The sequence below is a fragment of the Vicugna pacos genome, chromosome 6 (genome assembly GCF_048564905.1).
Source record: "Vicugna pacos chromosome 6, VicPac4, whole genome shotgun sequence".
In the NCBI taxonomy this organism is placed as follows: domain Eukaryota; kingdom Metazoa; phylum Chordata; class Mammalia; order Artiodactyla; family Camelidae; genus Vicugna; species Vicugna pacos.
This window is the reverse complement of record NC_132992.1, coordinates 39,980,363-39,998,803: the sequence shown is the minus strand read 5'-3', so window position 1 is coordinate 39,998,803 and position 18,441 is coordinate 39,980,363. Positions and strand designations below refer to the sequence as shown.

At 38.9% G+C, this 18,441-nt stretch overlaps 1 protein-coding gene across 5 annotated transcripts in view; it reads right to left on the bottom strand.

The window, feature by feature from the left end:
• Window positions 1–18,441, bottom strand: part of AKAP6 (A-kinase anchoring protein 6) — a 567,738-nt gene that overhangs the window by 266,931 nt on the left and 282,366 nt on the right. The gene's annotated exons all lie outside the window — the stretch shown is intronic.

Here is an 18,441-nt window from a genome sequence, read left to right as displayed (position 1 = left end):
TAGCTGTATGCAGCACACTGAGCCTAGTATTAAGAATATTTGATAGAAGTTTGAGATGATACAATCCCAGTTGGAATGTAATTTGGATGAAAGAGGTTAAACAACCATAAATTGTGAAACCAAGTGTTCATTATTCCATTCTTTCATTCTTTCCTTCTTTTCTTCATTCATTCAGAAACCATGTATTGTGCCTGCTCTGTACACTGAACCAGGTAATAGCAAATTAATGGGTATAAAGCATGGCACCTGGCATCAAAGGGCACCTGCACATGTTACAGAGAGAAGGAATTGCAGCCTGACTCATCTTGGATGTTCAGTGGTCTTTTTCTTACTGAAGAAAGGGAGTCTTTTTAAAGTTCAGAATTAAAAAACAGAACAGTCAAAATAAGCTGAAAATGAAGGAGATAGAGACAGACAGATCAGATCTGGAAGTAGAAAGATAAGAACTTTGACTAAAAGAATTGACTCCAGGAAGCAAGAATATACAATGGAATAAAGACAGTCTCTTAAGCAAATGGTGTTGGGAAAACTGGACAGCAGCATGCAAATCAATGAAGCTAGAACACTCCTTTACACCATACACAAAAATAAACTCAAAATGGATCAAAGACTTAAACATAACACAAGATAAACCTCCTAGAAGAAAATATAGGCAAAACATTATCTGACATACATCTCAAAAAATGTTCTCCTACGGCAGTCTACTCAAGCAATAGAAATAAAAGCAAGAATAAACAAATGGGACCTAATTAAACTTACAAGCTTCTGCACAGCAAAGGAAACCAGAAGTAAAACAAAACGACAACCTACGGAATGGGAGAAAAGTTTTGCAAACGATGAAACTGACAAAGGTTTGATCTCCAGAATATATAAGCAGCTCATACGACTTAATAAGAAAAAAACAAAAAACCCAATCCAAAAATGGGCAGAAGACCTAAACAAGCAATTCTTCAAGGAAGGCATACAAATGATCCATAGGCACATTAAAAATTCTCAATATCACTAATTATCAGAGAAATGCAAATCAAAACTACAATGAGGTATCACCTCACACCAGTCAGAATGGCCATCATTCAAAACTCCACAAATGACAAGTGCTGGAGAGGCTGTGGAGAAAAGGGAACCCTCCTACACTGCTGGTGGGAATGCAGTTTGGTGCAGCCACTGTGGAAAACAGTATGGAGATTCCTCAAAAGACTAAGAATAGACTTACCATATGACCCAGGAATCCCACTCCTGGGCATATATCCAGAAGGAATCCTACTTCAGGATGACACCTGCACCCCAATGTTCACAGCAGCACTATTTACAATAGACAAGATATGGAGACAGCCTAAATGTCCATTAACAGATGACTGGATAAAGAAGATGTGGTATATTTATACAGTGGAATACTACTCAGTCATAAAAATGACAACATTACGCCATTTGCAGCAACATGGATGTCCCTGGAGAATGTCATTCTAAGTGAAGTAAGCCAGAAAGAGAAAGAAAACTACCATGAGATTGCTCATATGTGGAATCTTAAAAAAAAAAAGAACATAAATACAAAACAGAAACAGACTCATAGACATAGAATACAAACTTGTGGTTGCCAAGGGGGCAGGGGGTGGGAAGGGACAGACTGGGATTTTCAAATTTTATAGATACTGACAGGCATATGCAGAATAGATAAACAGGATTATACTGTATAGCACAGGGAAATACATACAAGATCTTGTGGTAGCTCACAGCAAAAAAAAAATGTGACGATGAATATATATAAGTTCATGTATAACCAAAAAATTGTGCTCTACACTGGAATTTGACACAACATTGTAAAATGACTATAATGCAATAAAAAACGTTAAAAAAAATTGACTCCAAAATGATGAAACATTTCATCTGACCAGAGACTTAAGAAACAGTAAAGTTGCAGCAAAAGATGCCAGCAAGAGACTCATTAGGTTTACCCAAAGGTTGTTCACTATTTCTTGCACTGGCCTCTTTCAGCTACAGGTATTTGGTTGAATAAAATAAAGTATAACAATGTTTCGGAAGCCTGATGCCTTTGATCAATTCAAATGATACATCTATGAAAAATTAAGTAATTATTACTTTACAGCCAAAACATGGCTGTGTTTACTTTTTGCCACTGTAGTGGAAGTCCTCAACTCTGAAGCAATACCATGCAGACTGAGGTACGTGTGTGTGTTTCAGGGAGAAGGGACACACAAAAAAGCACCCAAGAGGGCCACTATTTAGGAAGAAATTTATGCTAGAGATTTCCTCATAACTGTAAATTTAGTCTAGAGCTCTCTTTGCTTCTCTGTTTACTGACAACGGACTTGTGCTGAGTGGTTGGCAATCATGAGTTTCCAAAGAGATGTATCAGACTTATGTCTCAGAGCAAAAGAGAACCTAAGGACCTGTGAGTAGGTTGGAAATTTGGCATACTTGAAGCCAATAGTATAGAATAGATGCAGCTGGATCTGGTTCTGCCTGAACATGATGTGGAAGCACTTGGTTAGGACACCGGAAAAGATGAGGCCTTCATTATTATGAAAAAGATAAGCTGATATGCTTGGTGCTACAGAAAAGAACCATTTAATGTTAACTATTACCCAAATGGCACAATATTTTTGATTTTCAGGTGTATCCATTAACCATTAATAATATCAAGTAAGGAGTTCACAAAAGGCCTCTGAGAAAGTAGGCAAGCAGGCACATTAACAAAATAATCAATGAAATTTCTGGCCACTGAAGGATTCTGTAATAAGCTCTCCCCATTCTGTCTCCACCTCTTCTCTGGGGAAGAACGTTTAGGAAAAGGGTTTTCTTTCCTTTCTTCTTTCTTTCTTTTTTTTTTTTTTGGTTTAACTTGATACTTGGTCACACTTCCATTCTTGTGCTACTAAACATGTTTCCTCAGCAATGCGTTGTGGTATATAGTTCCTTTGTGACATCCATAGTGCACCCTGAAAATGCAGAGCATTCTCTGGAGATTTAATTTATGGGAACAATATTGCCATAGGCAGGTACCACAGTCCTACATCACTGATGGTTATGTGAAATTCCATAAATATGAGTAATCTGGGACCTGTGAAACACTACATCTCTTTTAGTGTCTTTAAAGCAGCATGTAACTGAACATCTAGAAGAGAAGAATTACAGCAACAAAAAATACACTGACTGAGACAAAGGGCTAGATTATCAAAAAGATGATACATCAGATGTTGACCAATGGGTATTCCCATTGCTACAAATTCTCATCTTACTGGCAGGTACAGGTATGGGTGCATTGCTTCTTAGCAGGATACAAATTCATGTAAGCATGCTGATTATACACTGATCATAATCAGACCTTACAAAGCAGATAAAATACTACATCTAATCCTATTCCATTCAAATTTCTGGAGATCCCAGTTTGATGGGAGTATGAAGGTCATGTGGACATGAAACGAAACCAAGGTAATGTAGGCCTTGATGGACAAAACTGTGACAAATGTGAAGAATAATTACTCATGAAGGATCATAAGAATAGATATGGATTCCCTGGTACAGGAAATAATGGGAAAGACCATAATCACCTTCAAAGACTTAAGGATCCAAAAGGTTTCAGTTTTAGCAGAATCATATCATGAACACAGACTTTCAGTCACACCCATGGAATATTGTTAGTGTGGGCCAGGTCCATTGAGGTCCACGAATTTTATGATGTTTGTGAACAGAGAGGCCAAAAGGAGTTACTGCATCTTCCCTGACATAATTTTAGTTTTTTTAAAGCATAAATTAATATAATAGATATTTATTGAGCAGTGTCTGCCAGGCATATAGATACAAAAGTTAACAATTCCCACACACACAGTTTGTAGTCTGTTGGGTAGAAGAGATATAAAGCAAGTAGCCTTAGAGGACCCAGCACAGAATAAATTTGCACTTGGGTTATGATGTATAATAAGGAGTGGTGGGGGCTTTAAACAAACTGAACAGTGATATGCCCTGCCCAATGACATTCAATTTTTTAAAAGTTGAAGTATCTTGCAGGCCAAATAAAAATAAGATGGTGGGCTATATTCTGTATGAGTGGGATAAGTGCTGGATAGGTGCTGCGGGAGCCAAGCTGGCAGCCAGGTTCTGCAGAGCCTGGCAGGGAGCCTGGGGAGAAAGGACTGATTTGTATGTGGGCCTGGAGACGCCCTTTACTGTAGCAGGAAGTGGGGAGCCACAAGCAGCTTGGTGTGGCTGGGACAGGGTGGAAGCAGGGGAGGTGGGAACTGTGGCTACACATGGTATTTAACTCCAAGAGCCATAACAAAGTCATGGAAGAAGATGCCAACAACATGGGAGAGTGACTGATAACAGTTCTGTGTTCTAGAAACATCATTCTGGCTGTTGTGTACAGCTGATTTTAAAAGGACAGACAAGGGGGCCATTTAGGAGGCTGCTATGGTAATGGAGGCCAGATGTTTCTGCATGCTCATTTTTTTTTAATTAAAAAAAGGTATGTTTTTTCTTCTAAATGAATGGAAGAGGAAAAAATGGAGAAAATCTTCTGTCTTTTTAAAGTTTTTCTCAGTGCGTGAGAACAGCATGTGCCAGAATTCAGTTCTTTGGCTGTTCTGATGATAAATACCAGAGGTTTATTAGTCAGGAGTCTCCAAATGTGAAAGACATATTGAACTGATGAACTTTTACTCCCACTGTCATTTTAAAGAGATGGTATATATACTGATGAATAAGACATTTGATGACACTTTTTCTTCACACAAAAGATTTTTACTAGCCTAAGAAAATAAAAACTTGCTTTTTCACAAGGGCAGGAGGAAGAATGTGTGTTCAGTCAGAAAAGCAGAGGCCTGAAAAGTCACCCACTACCTGCCTCAGGCCATTTCCGCCCAGGCTTCACTCTCAGCCATGCCCAGTACCATCCTGGTTCTCAGAGGGGCTCTTGGTGGGGAAAAAAGCCTCGATTCCCTGTGCAGAGCCTGGTAGTTTCTCTCCTGCTCTTACCAATGCCATCCACAGAGGATGGTCAGATGGTCCTCAAGACAGAGAATATAACTTCCAAATGCCATAGGTGCCAAAATTTGTAATGTTTTTATAAGTAAACATTCCTTTGTTTAAGAACATCCTAAAAGCTTGTTGAGACATTATACAGCCATTAAAATGAGGACTAGGAAATCACATGAAAAATACACTGAACACATTACAAGCCAAAAAAATGAAGTTCAAAAATGTATCTATGAAAAAATTATAGCTATTTAACTATTTACAGTAGCCAAGATATGGAAACAACCTAAATGTCCATTGACAGATGACTCGATAAAGAAGATGTGGTATAGTTATACAATGGAATACTACTCAGCCATAAAAAGAATAAAATCATGCCATTTGCAACAACATGGATGGACCTAGATATTATCATATTAAGTGGGATAAGCCAGAGAGAGAAAGAAAAATACAATATCACTTACATGTGGAATCTAAAAACAAACAAACGAACAAAAGACACAAACGAACTTATTCACAAAACAGAAACGGAATCACAGACATAGAAAAAAAATTATGGTTACCAAGGGAGGAAGGGCGTGTGAAGGGATAAATTGGGAGTTCGAGATTTGCAGATACTAACTACTACATATAAAATAGATAAACAACAAGGTCCTATGGTAGAGCATGGGGAACTATATTCAATATCTTGTAATAACCTATAATGAAAACAAATATGAAAAGGAATATATATATGTATAACTGAATCACTACACTGATACAAAAAACACAATATTGTAAACTGACTACATTTCAATTAAAAAAATTAGCTATGTAAACAAATAGTCCCAGTGTGTCAAAAGAGAAGACTGAGAAATGCAACAAAATAGTAACACTGTTTGTGTAGGGTAGGACTTGCAGGTAGTCTGGTCTCATGGAATGAGTTCTCAGGGCTTTAGCTTTCTGAAACATAAAATGAAAATAACAATATTTAACTTCTAAGTTATTCTAAGAATTAGAATAAAAATTGTAAAGCACTGAAGCAGTGCCTGGTAATGAGTGGGGCTAAAGGAAATTCATTATGGACTTTTAAATTCATTTTCTCTATTTTCCAACTGTTTTGTGTAATAAATGGTACTTTATGGCATTTTTAGGTAACAAGCGGCACCCCTTGTTGAGGCTCTCTGGATCTCCCAGGTGCAGATACCAGGTTCTCTTTGTTTTGTGTCACCACCTAGCACAGGCCTGCCCTGAGGGTGCCAGAACATAGGTGCTGCTCTCTGAGAATTTGGGAAGAGGGGCTCAGACTGAGAGGCCAATGACCTGGGTCTCCCTTTTGCCCCAGGTGTGTGTCCTTGGAAAAGTCATCTAACCCTTCTGGTTGCTGTCTCCTCTTCTATGATGCAGGCATTTGGAGTCAATATTTTCTAGTCCTTGGACACTTTGATTTTATCCTAAGCCAGACAGTTAAGGATAGGTGGCTCAGGAGAATTTTTATTTATTCCAAACCAGAAAACTTTCAAAGGGGGAAGAATCCCAAAGGCCATCTAACCATTCATCTACCCTAGGGCAGCTTTGTCCCTCAACCATCCCCAGCAGATGTGTTCATTCTATTTTTAACGCTCTCCAGGGAAGTTTCTTCTAACTTCTCATCCTGAGTCCGCAGTATTTCTTCTCAGGAATTTGAGAGCTCTGTGAAGAGCAGCACTAGCTTTCCTCGGCTTCAAAGTTCTTTTGCCAAGTCATCTCTCCCGTGTAGGAGTTGGAGATCAGAAATACTGTGAGAATACGCCAACAAAATCCACATGTCCAATCAATCACCAAGCCCTGCCAATTTATTGCTCCATCCTCACCTCTCCATATTGACTAACGCTGCTTTAGATTCAGGTCTGCACCATCATCTCTTGCCAGGTTGACTTCAACAGCCTCCAGGCATAACCCTCTCAAAATTACATTTTTTCCTATTTGTGGTGTGCCTATGAAGGGGCAGGCACTGTCCCAAGCTTGCAGGATGTGGCTGTGAACAAGATGAATACAGTCGTGTGGTTCAAGAGAAGGCAGAACTAAGAGGTGGAGAGAGGCACCAGAATAGCAGCTACCTTCAGGTTGGGGGCTGAGGGAAAAGGTAATGTGTGACAAGTTGAGACTGAGCAAGCGACATAACAGGAGGCCTTATGGGGTGATGGAAATTTCCACTGTCTTGATCTAGGTTGTGATTGCATGGTGTATACACATGCTAGAAAGTATTGCATTGTGCAATTAAGATTAGTGTATTTTACTATTTGTATACCTCAATATGGTGAAAAAAAACTGGGGAAAAAAATGAATATAGTCCCTGACCTCACAGAGCTCACAGTCCAGTGGTGGGGCAGGGGGTGGGTGGTGTGCATCTTAAAAGCAGGGAGGTGCAGCTGATTTTATCCAGAGGGCCATGACACAGTGTGGAGTGCTGGTGATAAGCATGGGCTCTGGCCCTGGACAAGCCTGGGTTCAAAACCTGGCCCCATCACCTCCTGTGTAACTTCGGTCAATCTCTGTGTACTCAGTATGCTTATCTGTAAAAGGGGGATAATATTAGTGCCTACTTCATGGGGTGGCTGTGAGGATGGAATGCCTTGATACCTGTAGAACAGAGGCTGACATATCATAAAAGCTCAATACAAACACTTTATTACACAGAATAGTCTTTCTACAAAACAACTCTGAGAAAGATACTTGTCTTGTTAAAAGCCTCCAGCGGCTTCCCTAGGTTGCAGGATAAGGTCCAGCCTCCAGCATGACCTCCAGAGCCCTCTTAGACCCCAGCCCAGGCTGCTTCCTGGGCCCCATGCCTGCCGTGAAATGTGTCTGGACTACTTAAAGTTCCCAGCTCACACCAGCCATCTTGCTCATCTAAGACTCCAGTCCTGCTGGCCCCTCTGCCTGGAAAGTCCCTTTTTCCTTCCCCTAGCTAAGCCCTGCTCATCCTTCAAAATTTATCTCAAGTGTCACCCTTTCCAGCAAGTTTTCCCTCACAATCTTTTATCCTCCAGGTTTCCCCTCCTCAGTATCAACAATACTTGTGCAGAACTGGAGTGTCCGCTTGTGACACTGTGGTGTAACTACTGATGATGGGTCTGCCTCCTCCCCATGAGTTCTCTGAGAGTAGAATTTAACTTTCCACTTGTGTTTGTGTCCTCAATGCCTAGGACAGTGCCTGACACACAGTACACATCTAATACATGTTCAGGGAGCAAAAGTATGAAGATTCATACCAAAAACCTTCCAAGCAGCTTTCAAACTGCCTATAGCATTTTGGGAGAAACTGGTGCAATCACTCTTTGCTTGGAAGTGGTTGATAAATGTCCCCAAATTTTACTCACTGAACATGATGTAAATGAGCTGTCATGTTCCTTCGCTTATAAAATTACTTGCCAATTACACTTAGATGATCCCAGTGTAATTGCCATGTAAACTGTACCCTGGCTGAGATAGCCCAAATCATCAATTTAACTTTACCCTCTCATCATATGGTACTTACCACATAATTAAATAAATGGTCAGCCACCACCACAATTATATATCTCCCCAACAAAGTGAAGTGGCTGTATTTGTCATTGATTTATTCATTATGACAACATACAACACATCTCCAGGTATAATATCAGAAGCTTAAAAAAATTAAAAGTACTATGTACTCTTGAGAAGTTTCAAGTCTATCAACAAAAAGATAGGGATTATAAAAACTTTGTTTTCTTAAAAAAAAAAAAGGCACGAAGATATAAAGACAAGAATCATTGTTCTTCCTGAGGAGACTTTTTTCCTGAAACTTCAGATAAGAAAAACATTTCCAAGATTTGAAAGTGAATTTAGCTCCTCAAACAAGTAACAATATTTTTCAAAGAAACAGTTGCATTTGTTTTGGTGGAAGGTAAATGTGTTTTATTAAGGCTGGTATTCTCTTCTGATAGACTTGCTAATATCTTATGCAAGGATTAGAGACATGGGAGAGATCCTGAATATGATGGTGCCTCTTAGCAACCAAATTTCCATTTGCTTCTATGGATGCTGCCCTCACACCTGGGACAGGTAATCACATTGACTTCCCAGCATGGCCACATTAGGCCAAATGGATTCTCAGGGGTTCTGTCTAAAGGGACCACTTGACTTCCAGAATACACTGTTTTGAGGCCCTAATTGAAAAAGAGGTCAATGCTGGCCCAAATATCTCTCTACTCCCTGCGGTGGAATAATTGATGTGCAGCAGCCCCTACAGATGTGAGTCACGAAGGTGATGGATGGATATAAGTATATTATTCACACGTACATCTGCTAATATACAGGTCCCAGTGCAAACACCAAGACCTAAGAATATTATGTGGATTTAGGACAATCCCTGAAGGACTCCAGTTCCATTAAAAATTTGTTTGGCAGCCTGGGGCAGATCTATTCCAACTCCCACAAGCTTCATGCATTGGAGAGGGGGAACCAAACTGCTTTGAAAATAAATTTAATAAATGTTGTAATGTCAAGTCATTAACATCCTGTCTAGTCATACAGTCTTCAGCTTTTGAAATAGTAACATGAACCTGTGGCATTTTTAAACCTTTCTCATATCTAAGTTAACCTTTTTATTTTCCTTGTGCTTTCTGCCAAAGGGGACAAATTACATCCTGAAAACAGAAGAGAACATTTCTATTTTTTCCCTCTATAGGAGTTTTTCTTGTCACCTATACCCTGAAAGTTCTGTGACCAGAGTCCATTTTGATTTGGAAATTGGAGAGGAAATACCTTAACTTGCAGATCTTCTCAGTTATTGTTTGATGATCTATAATATTAATTATAATTTGCTACTGTAAGGGTTGTACATTTTACAAATGCTCATTCATTCATTTAGCAGATATGTTTGGTATCTATTATGTATGTGCAAGGAGAGGTGTTAGAGGGACACTGAAAAGACAAAAGCCATCCTCGAGTAGGTGACAGTCACAGGGCAATCACGTGGGGAGGGTAGGTGGACTTCAATAGGAACACCCGAGCTTCTCACACCACATGTTCTCAGGTCTCCAAGATAGGTGTGCATGACTCCCCCAAAATGACCAAAGCATCCTCACATACAACAAGTTTACTCCATCTTCACAACAACCTTCAGTAGTTATGACAAGCATTTTTGTAGCTAAAGTGAAGATCTGTTTCAGGCCTGAAACTTTTACCTTAATATCATTTATACCAGGTGAATTGTTTCAAGATCCCAAAATGCCACATAACACAGTAGATAAGTAAGATCAGCGCATGGGTCTACACAGGGAGACAGGTGGTGGGTGATGGCGCCCTGGCTCATGTGAGTTAGGTCACACACTGGCTCTTGTCCACACACAGTGTCCTTTGGTCTGTGCATGAACCCTCAAAGTGCAAAGCAGGCTGTAAACCTCTTCAGTGCTTAGCATATCACCACCCTAAATAGGAAGTGCTTAATAAATCCAGTGTTTCCCTGGCATTTTACTTTAAAACAGTCATTACCTCCTAAAGAAAAAGAATAAATAAAGTAATAAATCAATGTCTGGGCACCAACAATTTTCAAAAGGATGAGAACTGCTGGGTATTATGACCCAAGAGTCCTTAGAGGAAGTCAGGCAAAAAGTACATTCCCAGGTGCTTTGAACAATTCAGGGATCTTTTTTAACTGATAAGGGAAGACAACACTGCCTCCTAAGTGCACAGAATTAGTTATATGAGCAAAGGAATGTGGTCCAGGATTTTCACATGTCCAAAATGAGCCTCCTGTCCCCACGTATCAACCTCGAAATGCCTGCGTGCTACAAATTCCTGACAGATCTTTCCATCCACAGGCTACCAACGGAAGTAACTCAAGGCTGGGAGTTGAATATTTCAAATCCCTCAAAGAGAAGAAATGCCGCTCCCTACTAAACTCTCAGCTACTCACCTTAAACTGATAGAAATCAATGGGCACAAGCAAATGGAATTTCAGAGCTCCTACGAGGCCACCAGCCCTTTACAGTAAGGCTGAGGAGGCTGACGGCCAAACTCACACAGCTCAGGCTTTTGAAGTCTGACTAGCAGTCTCCCACTAGCTGAAGAGAATAGGCATGTGATAGCTGCTAGTTTTGTGATGCTCAACTTCCTTGGGCCAGGGCTGCCTATCATCTCAGCAGAGAAGGGTAGGCAGGGAGAGGTGGGCACCAGGAAGTGGGAAGACAGAGAGCCTGTCATCTCTTAACTTCAAGCAGTGAAAAATGCAGCAGAGGTGGAGACAGAAGGGCAGGCTAAAGAGAAACAGCTGAGTATCTGGGGAAGTTTTCGTATGGCTAAAAACTGTGAGAAGTATATTGTTTTTCTTATACTCCAAATGAAAGCTATTTAATAAAAATGGGCCATAACATGAATATCTAAATGTAAATAACAAATGCATAAAAACATCTGTATTGAGATGTTGTTAGACAGCCACATTATTAGTTTAATCCAGTTTGTTTTTGTAAGTCCTTTGGAATAATGACACCATAATGAATAAGGAAAAAGTTTCAGACCCTTCAAGGGCACCAAGACTAGAAGCACTGTCTGCAGGATTTTGGTGCTTCTGTGCCATCTTGTGGTAGTCACCTCAAATTGCAGGGATCATTTCTAAAATGAAAGAGGTTCTGGAAGGTGGGCTTTAAAAGCTACCCCCATAAACATGGTTTCAAAGCTCCATGCACACACAAACATGAACCTGACTCACTTTTTAGGGCCTAGAGCAAAAGCCTTCCCCGAGAACATGACAGAATTTCATTACATGGGGACCCTGAGTTGCTGCTATTATACACAGACAGTAATGGGACAAGGCTGAGACCCTCAACTGGTGTTAAAATGACTTGAACACTCACTGCAGTATTATTTGCAAAGTATAAATAAGGAGGCAGCTTAAAGAGCCAGCATCATGGGAGTGATTAGGAAAACTGTGGCACATCCACACAATAAAATATTACGGAGCAGCTAAAACGTGCAATAGATCTTCATGCACTGACAGAAGGATGTCTCAGATATATTTACACAAAAAACAATCATTGAGCAGTATGCACAATATGAGTGAAAAATATTTCAAATGTATAAAAAGGCCCAAAAAGATACAGTACCAACTGTTTATGTCGGTTATCCAAGAGGGGGTAAGGCTTTTAATTTTAATTTTATACTCTTTTATATGGTTTGAATTATTCCAGTGAGAATAATTTAATGTTTCCCTTTAAGTAGAGTCCCGTAATTACAACAGTTATATAAAAGACAAAGTTTTCTCCTTCTTCAGCACATGCCCCATAGTCACTGAGTCCTAATAACACCTGACCCTTCTTTTTCATGTGAATATGACTTGTAATGTTCACATTCCCTGGTTTCACAAACCCCTAGAACAGACCTGGAGCTTCAGGCCCACTCCACACACAGAGAGAAGCTTTCAGTGAGTTTCTACACCCTCCAAAACATTGAAGTCTTGGTCCCACTTCTGCCAGCTGTGGGGCAGCAGACCTTCCTGTGCTATTCCCAAGGACATGAGTAGTTTCAGTGGAGACCAGGGAAGACAAACTAGACATTGGTAATGAGATTTCTGACTAGACAAGAGGGAGCATCAAAAAGAAATGAGAGCTGTTGACATGTCTAATCCGTCCATTTCTTTCTAACCAATCCCCTCCATTCTTACCTACTTTCTACCTAACCCTGACCCACATCCTCTCCACTTCTCTCACTGCTTAAACATCATCCAATCCATTAATTCAACAGCATCTCTGATCTTAGGCTTGGTCCATCCACAACTAAAAAAGCAAACTCCCTAGAACATATCTGGAATCCAAACAGGCTTTTGTAGGCGGTAGAGACCTGTTACATGTTTATCAGCCTGGACTTCAGGTCTGCCTAACCCTGGATTCATCAAACTGTTGAGATATCCATGTTATTTTGCAAGAGAGCCCCCCCAAATAGTTTATTTTAAAGACATTTTCTAGTCACATCAAAGACAAGGGACTCAATTTCTTAATATATACAAAGCTCCCATAAATCCCAAAGCCAAAGGCCAATGACCTAACAGAAAAATAGGTCAAGAACATGAGCATAGAGTTCTCAGAAAAGAAATACAAATGACTCCTAAAAATATAAAGAGGTACTCAACTTCACTTAAAATACAAGAAATACAAATTAAACTACAGGATGTCATTTGTAACTATCAAAGAGACAAATGTGATAACATACTCCAATAGCAAGGTTGTGCAGAAACGGGGATTCTCATGCATTGCTGACTATAAAGTGGTACAATTTCTATCAAGGACAATTTGATAGTACATGAAAATTTTAAATATGTATAACCCTTGACCCAGAAGTTTCACATGTAAGGTATTTTTTTAATTTATTTTAATGATATACTAACACTATGCAAGATAATGAATATCCAAGGATATTCAATGAAGCACTGTTAATAATCAAAAAACACTGCAAACAACCTAAGTTTTCATCAATAAAGGACTGGTTAAATAAATTATGGCATATTCACAAGTGGAACACTGTACATTCAAAAGGATGAAGTAGTTCTGTATTTACTGATTTTGAATTACTGCTCATATAAATTAAGAGAACAAAGTTAAGTATATATATGCATTTGTTTTCAAATGCTTGGAGTAACTCACAAAGGATATAAACAAACAAGAAACAGTGGTTGCCTCAAGGGAAGAGAATTGGTAACTGGGGGGACATAGGTGGGAGGCTCACCTTTTTACTCCCTTCCTTTATTAACCTTCAGAATTTTGTGTTCTATCCATGCATTAGTTAGTCAAAAAAACACATTTAAAGAAACTGATAACAGATTGCCAGTACCAGCAGAGCCTTCAAATGCCATACACTCAAATCCATTTTCCATTATGCCCACAGTTATTTTCTCATTTAAGCCATGAATTTTTCCAGTTAATCTACGCCAAGCTGACCCTTCCCCCATCGAATTTACAGTTGATTTAGATCACTCTTCTGTTTTAAGATAAAATCAAACCTTCAATGAGTTGACACTGCCCCCACAAAAAAGTTCAACGCATTAAAAAGACATTCCATCTCTTTTACCACCCGGCTCCAACCTGCAAGACACAACCCAGCCTCAGCCACACAAGAAAGCTCACCTCACCTCACCTCCCTTACTTGCCCATAAAATTCCCTCCCACCTCTTCTCCCTTCCCTACACAACAAAACATATATAACCTGTGAGGTCTACATCAAATTACGTCTTTGAGCCTTCCCTACCCTGAGGAAGAACCAATAAAACTTTGTGCTATGCTCTGAATAGTATTTTGCTTATTCTACAAGAAGTTTACTGCTCAAAATTATATTATGTGCATCATTTACCAGTGTATAGATGACTAAATCTAATCCATGGTCATCTCCCTTAGATTGCAAAAACCTGGAAGAAGCCAAACCCATTCATCATGTATTCCTAGCACATAAACAACTGCCTGGCACTCAGGTGCTTAATATATATGAACTCACTGTCACTATTCCCCACCATGTGTTCTCATTTATCAAACTGAATTAAGAATGTTGTTTTTCCAAGGCTATTTCTTTGTGGCCAGTTCATGTTTGCCCAATATGACATGGTGCTACCTATGCAAATTCATCTCCCAAGTTTAAGCCAGGCCATTGTGCTTGGCTCTTTTTCCTAATTATTGCACAGATGTCTGGTGTCAGTTTGATTTTGCTTTCTCTTACTGGATACTCTGGCTACAGATTAAAAACAAGCAAGCAAACAAACAAACAAACACTTCTGGTTTTCCCACAGTTGATTGCATATGATGTGGTGCCATTTGGTGAGTTAAGGCACTTATAAAAACGATTTGGGAGATGAGAGTTATCTTTTGGGGAGCAAATGGACATGAAATGTCATATCTGGAGGAAGAAGTTGCTCTCCTGCTCTCCTCTTCAGCATTCTAACTCTGAAGAGACTATAAATTCTTTCAAAGGAAAAAAGAAATCTAAATAGTCAGCCAAGAACTATTTATGGTGTGTTTATTAATGAAGCTTCTACTCATATGTAGTTTTTTGGTGACTTTTGTTTCTTTAGCCAGTAAAAATGGTGGTGAGGGAAACAACCCAAGGGTCCATTGTCAGGTGAATGGATAAACAAATTGTGCTTGATCTATACAATGGAATATTCAGCAATAAAAATGAATGAACTATTGAAACATGCAACATCACAATAAGTATGCTGTGTGAAAGAAAGCAGACCAAAAAAGAAAAAAGAGAAAGAGAACATATTGTTCAATTCCCATTTATGCAAAATTCTAGAAAGTACAAACTAATCAAACAGTGACAGAAAGAAGACCCTCGATTACTTAGGGATGAGGGAAAGGCTCAGAGGGAAGAGAGGGAGCAATGACAAAGGGTCATGAGAAAGCTTTTGGAGGTGATGGAAATGCTCACTTTCTTGACTGTGGTGATGGTATCATGGGTGTATACATTTGTCAACTTGTCAAAACTTGTAAAATTGTATACTTTAAATATATATAATTTAGTATGTCAATTATACCTCAATGAAGCTGTTAAAAAAGCGGACAGAAGTGAGGAAGAAGGGAATCGGTACAAGAACAGATTATACAGTGTTATTTTAAAAGTGGTTTTCAAAGAAGAGGGATGTCCAATATGCTCCATGCTCACAAAATACCTTTCCAGAATGACATTTTCCTGAAAATGTCATTTTCTAGGAAGACAGAAGTTATATTTTTGAGGGAGCAGCCAGGTTGCAAGCAGATGATTAATTATCAAGGAAAATCGCTGATGTATCATCGCAATTTCACAGTATTTCTTACAGTTAAAACAAAGCTCCTTCGTATTCTGATAAAGGTATTGTGAAGCTTTAATTGATTTGTGTTGGTAAAAGTCCTTGGTTACTGTCATGGAAAATAATTGAATTAAGTATCAAAATATAAATGTACAACTTTTGTTACTATTTTTATATTTGTTTTTCTTCAAAATAAACATTGCAGCGTGCCAACACCTTATTAAATCAGGGGACACATTGAACTCAGGGGCTTGCCCATCTGTTGGTTTAATGTTAAATTACAGAATCTACAAAGATGTTTAATGAAACTTGTGTAGCTATTTCTACATACTAGATAATCTTGTAAATGTCACTTGCCCACTCATTAAGGAGCAGAAATGACTTATGCAGGGTGAACTTAGAAATATAAATCTGTAGGCTTAGTTGTATACTTTCTTTCTGGGAAGGCAGATATTTTTTGCCTTCTTTTGAAAAGAGTAACTGTATCAACTAAGCACCACAGTAAGGAAATACAATAAAACATATAAATGACAATATTGATCAGGAGGACACTGTAGATAGACATTATGCTCAGAGAGACAAAGTAACTCCGAGTTTATTTGAAAGATGTTTAAACAGCAGGCTCTATCTAGAGTAACAGACACGACATGCAGTAAAACAGTGACTCGGTAATTAAGCATCACTCAACAGTGATCCATGCACACTAGGTCTTCAGTAACTGTTAAACAGTATTCATAACTTCAGCACCTGAGATTGTGATTTAACAACAGTGAACAAATCTGGAGATCACAATCCCTCACTATTTGCAAAACAGAGGTAAAGAAGATGTTCCTAAGTTATCTCTATTCCAATCAATACAGACATGATGGTGGAGAAAACTCATTCAAGAAAGTGTTGATCATTCAGTAGAAACAAGATTATTCTTTAAGAGGGATAGATTTTAAGAAGGACTCTGCTGTGGATCTAAGGTAGAGAGAGATCTACAACAAAGGGGATAAGGACTTCCACATTTTGGATGAGAATTTCATTATGAGGCAGGTAGGGACACCTGCAATTCATTATGGTCAACTATAAAGAGTTCTGCAAGAATTTGTAAGAATAGAATACAGTCATTACAAGTCACACGTGGCAATTTAAATTCAAATGTGCATTAATTAGAAATTCATTTCCTCAGGTGCTCTAGCCACATTTCAAGTGCTTAGTAGACAAGGTGTGGTTAGCAGCTCCCACATTAGACATGCAGTATAGAATATTTCATCATCACAGAAAGTTCTAGTGGACAGTGCTGGGTTACAGTGAGACAAACACAGGGATGCTAAATAAGGAACTCTGTAATACGGATTTGAGAACGTGAGTGTACATTGGTTACATAGAGGCCCGTCACTCAGCTCTCCAAGGAGAGAGCTTGGTTTATACTCACCTAGCTTGGCTTAGGAGTTAATAAACAGCCCAGAGGTAAAGCACTCTTTGTGTCCTCATGCCCTCTGGGACCTCAAAAACTAAATGTGTGTTTTCCATAAAATATTAAATCAAGACAAATTAAGACAGAACACTTAATGTGAAATAAAGTTCAGATACTCCTGTTTAAACACAGATTAGAATTTCTGTCAGAACAATGCCAGTGAAAAGTTGACATTCTAATTAATACAATTTACATTATAAAGCACTGAATATCTTTATCTTGCTATTATGAAATGCCCTCTTTTAAAAAAAATCAAGGCTCTACTCAACAGGGAATTGAATACTAAGGGCAGTATTTAAAAACCCATGTACAAGAGGTGGTTGGGGTCACTGACATTTTTACACACGATCAACCCAGGTCTCTAAAATGGAAGCAAAACACTCATCCTCTACAACACGGTTTTGTGATTTTTTAAATCATCCAAAAGACGATTTGCATGCAGCAATAGGATTCTGAGGCTGTTTTTCTTGCAATGATAGAAAACACACTGCAAAACACAAACACCAAAAACTAAAACCCCCTCTTCTCTCTCTTTCCCCTCTTCTCTTCTTCTGTCTTCTCCCTCCCACACTCTCTCACTGAATGCCACAGGGAACAGTCCTGGAACCCTGTGAACTCACATCCATGCAGGGCTCCCACACGATGTTTACTCAATCCAAATTCCGACTGTGTAAGAGGGGCAGAAAATCAGCCCCACAGCTGGGTACCCAAGGATTCGTGTTCATAGCCTTTGTCAATTTTATGCTATCGGTGAAAGGAATAAAGATGAGATTCCTAAAGCCTGAATTTTCATTTCCTATGACAACGTGCTTTTTCTTCATGCTTTATCACACTCCACTACTTGGTTTCCACCCCTTCATAATTGATATCGGCCATTTGAAGCATTCAGTAAAAACCTCATGAGGTTCATCAAATGTCCCCTAGTCTATAATTCTTGCTTCTAACATATTCAGAAGCATATTCATCCAAGTGTTTTCCACTTCCCTTCCTTGGTTCTCCCTGTGCACAGGGATGAGTGTAATGACAGTTGTATTAATTATATGCTGAAAAACCCACATAGCAGCAAAAATGATGGAGATCATCATTTTAAATATTTTATTAAAATAACCCAGTGTAGAACAGATAAAGTAGACCCTCTTGATAATGAGAGGTTCATTAATTTTACAAGAATTCTAGAAAGCTTAGAATGGTCATCAAAATTATGTTTCTTTTTTTTTTTTTTAAGAAAAGGAAA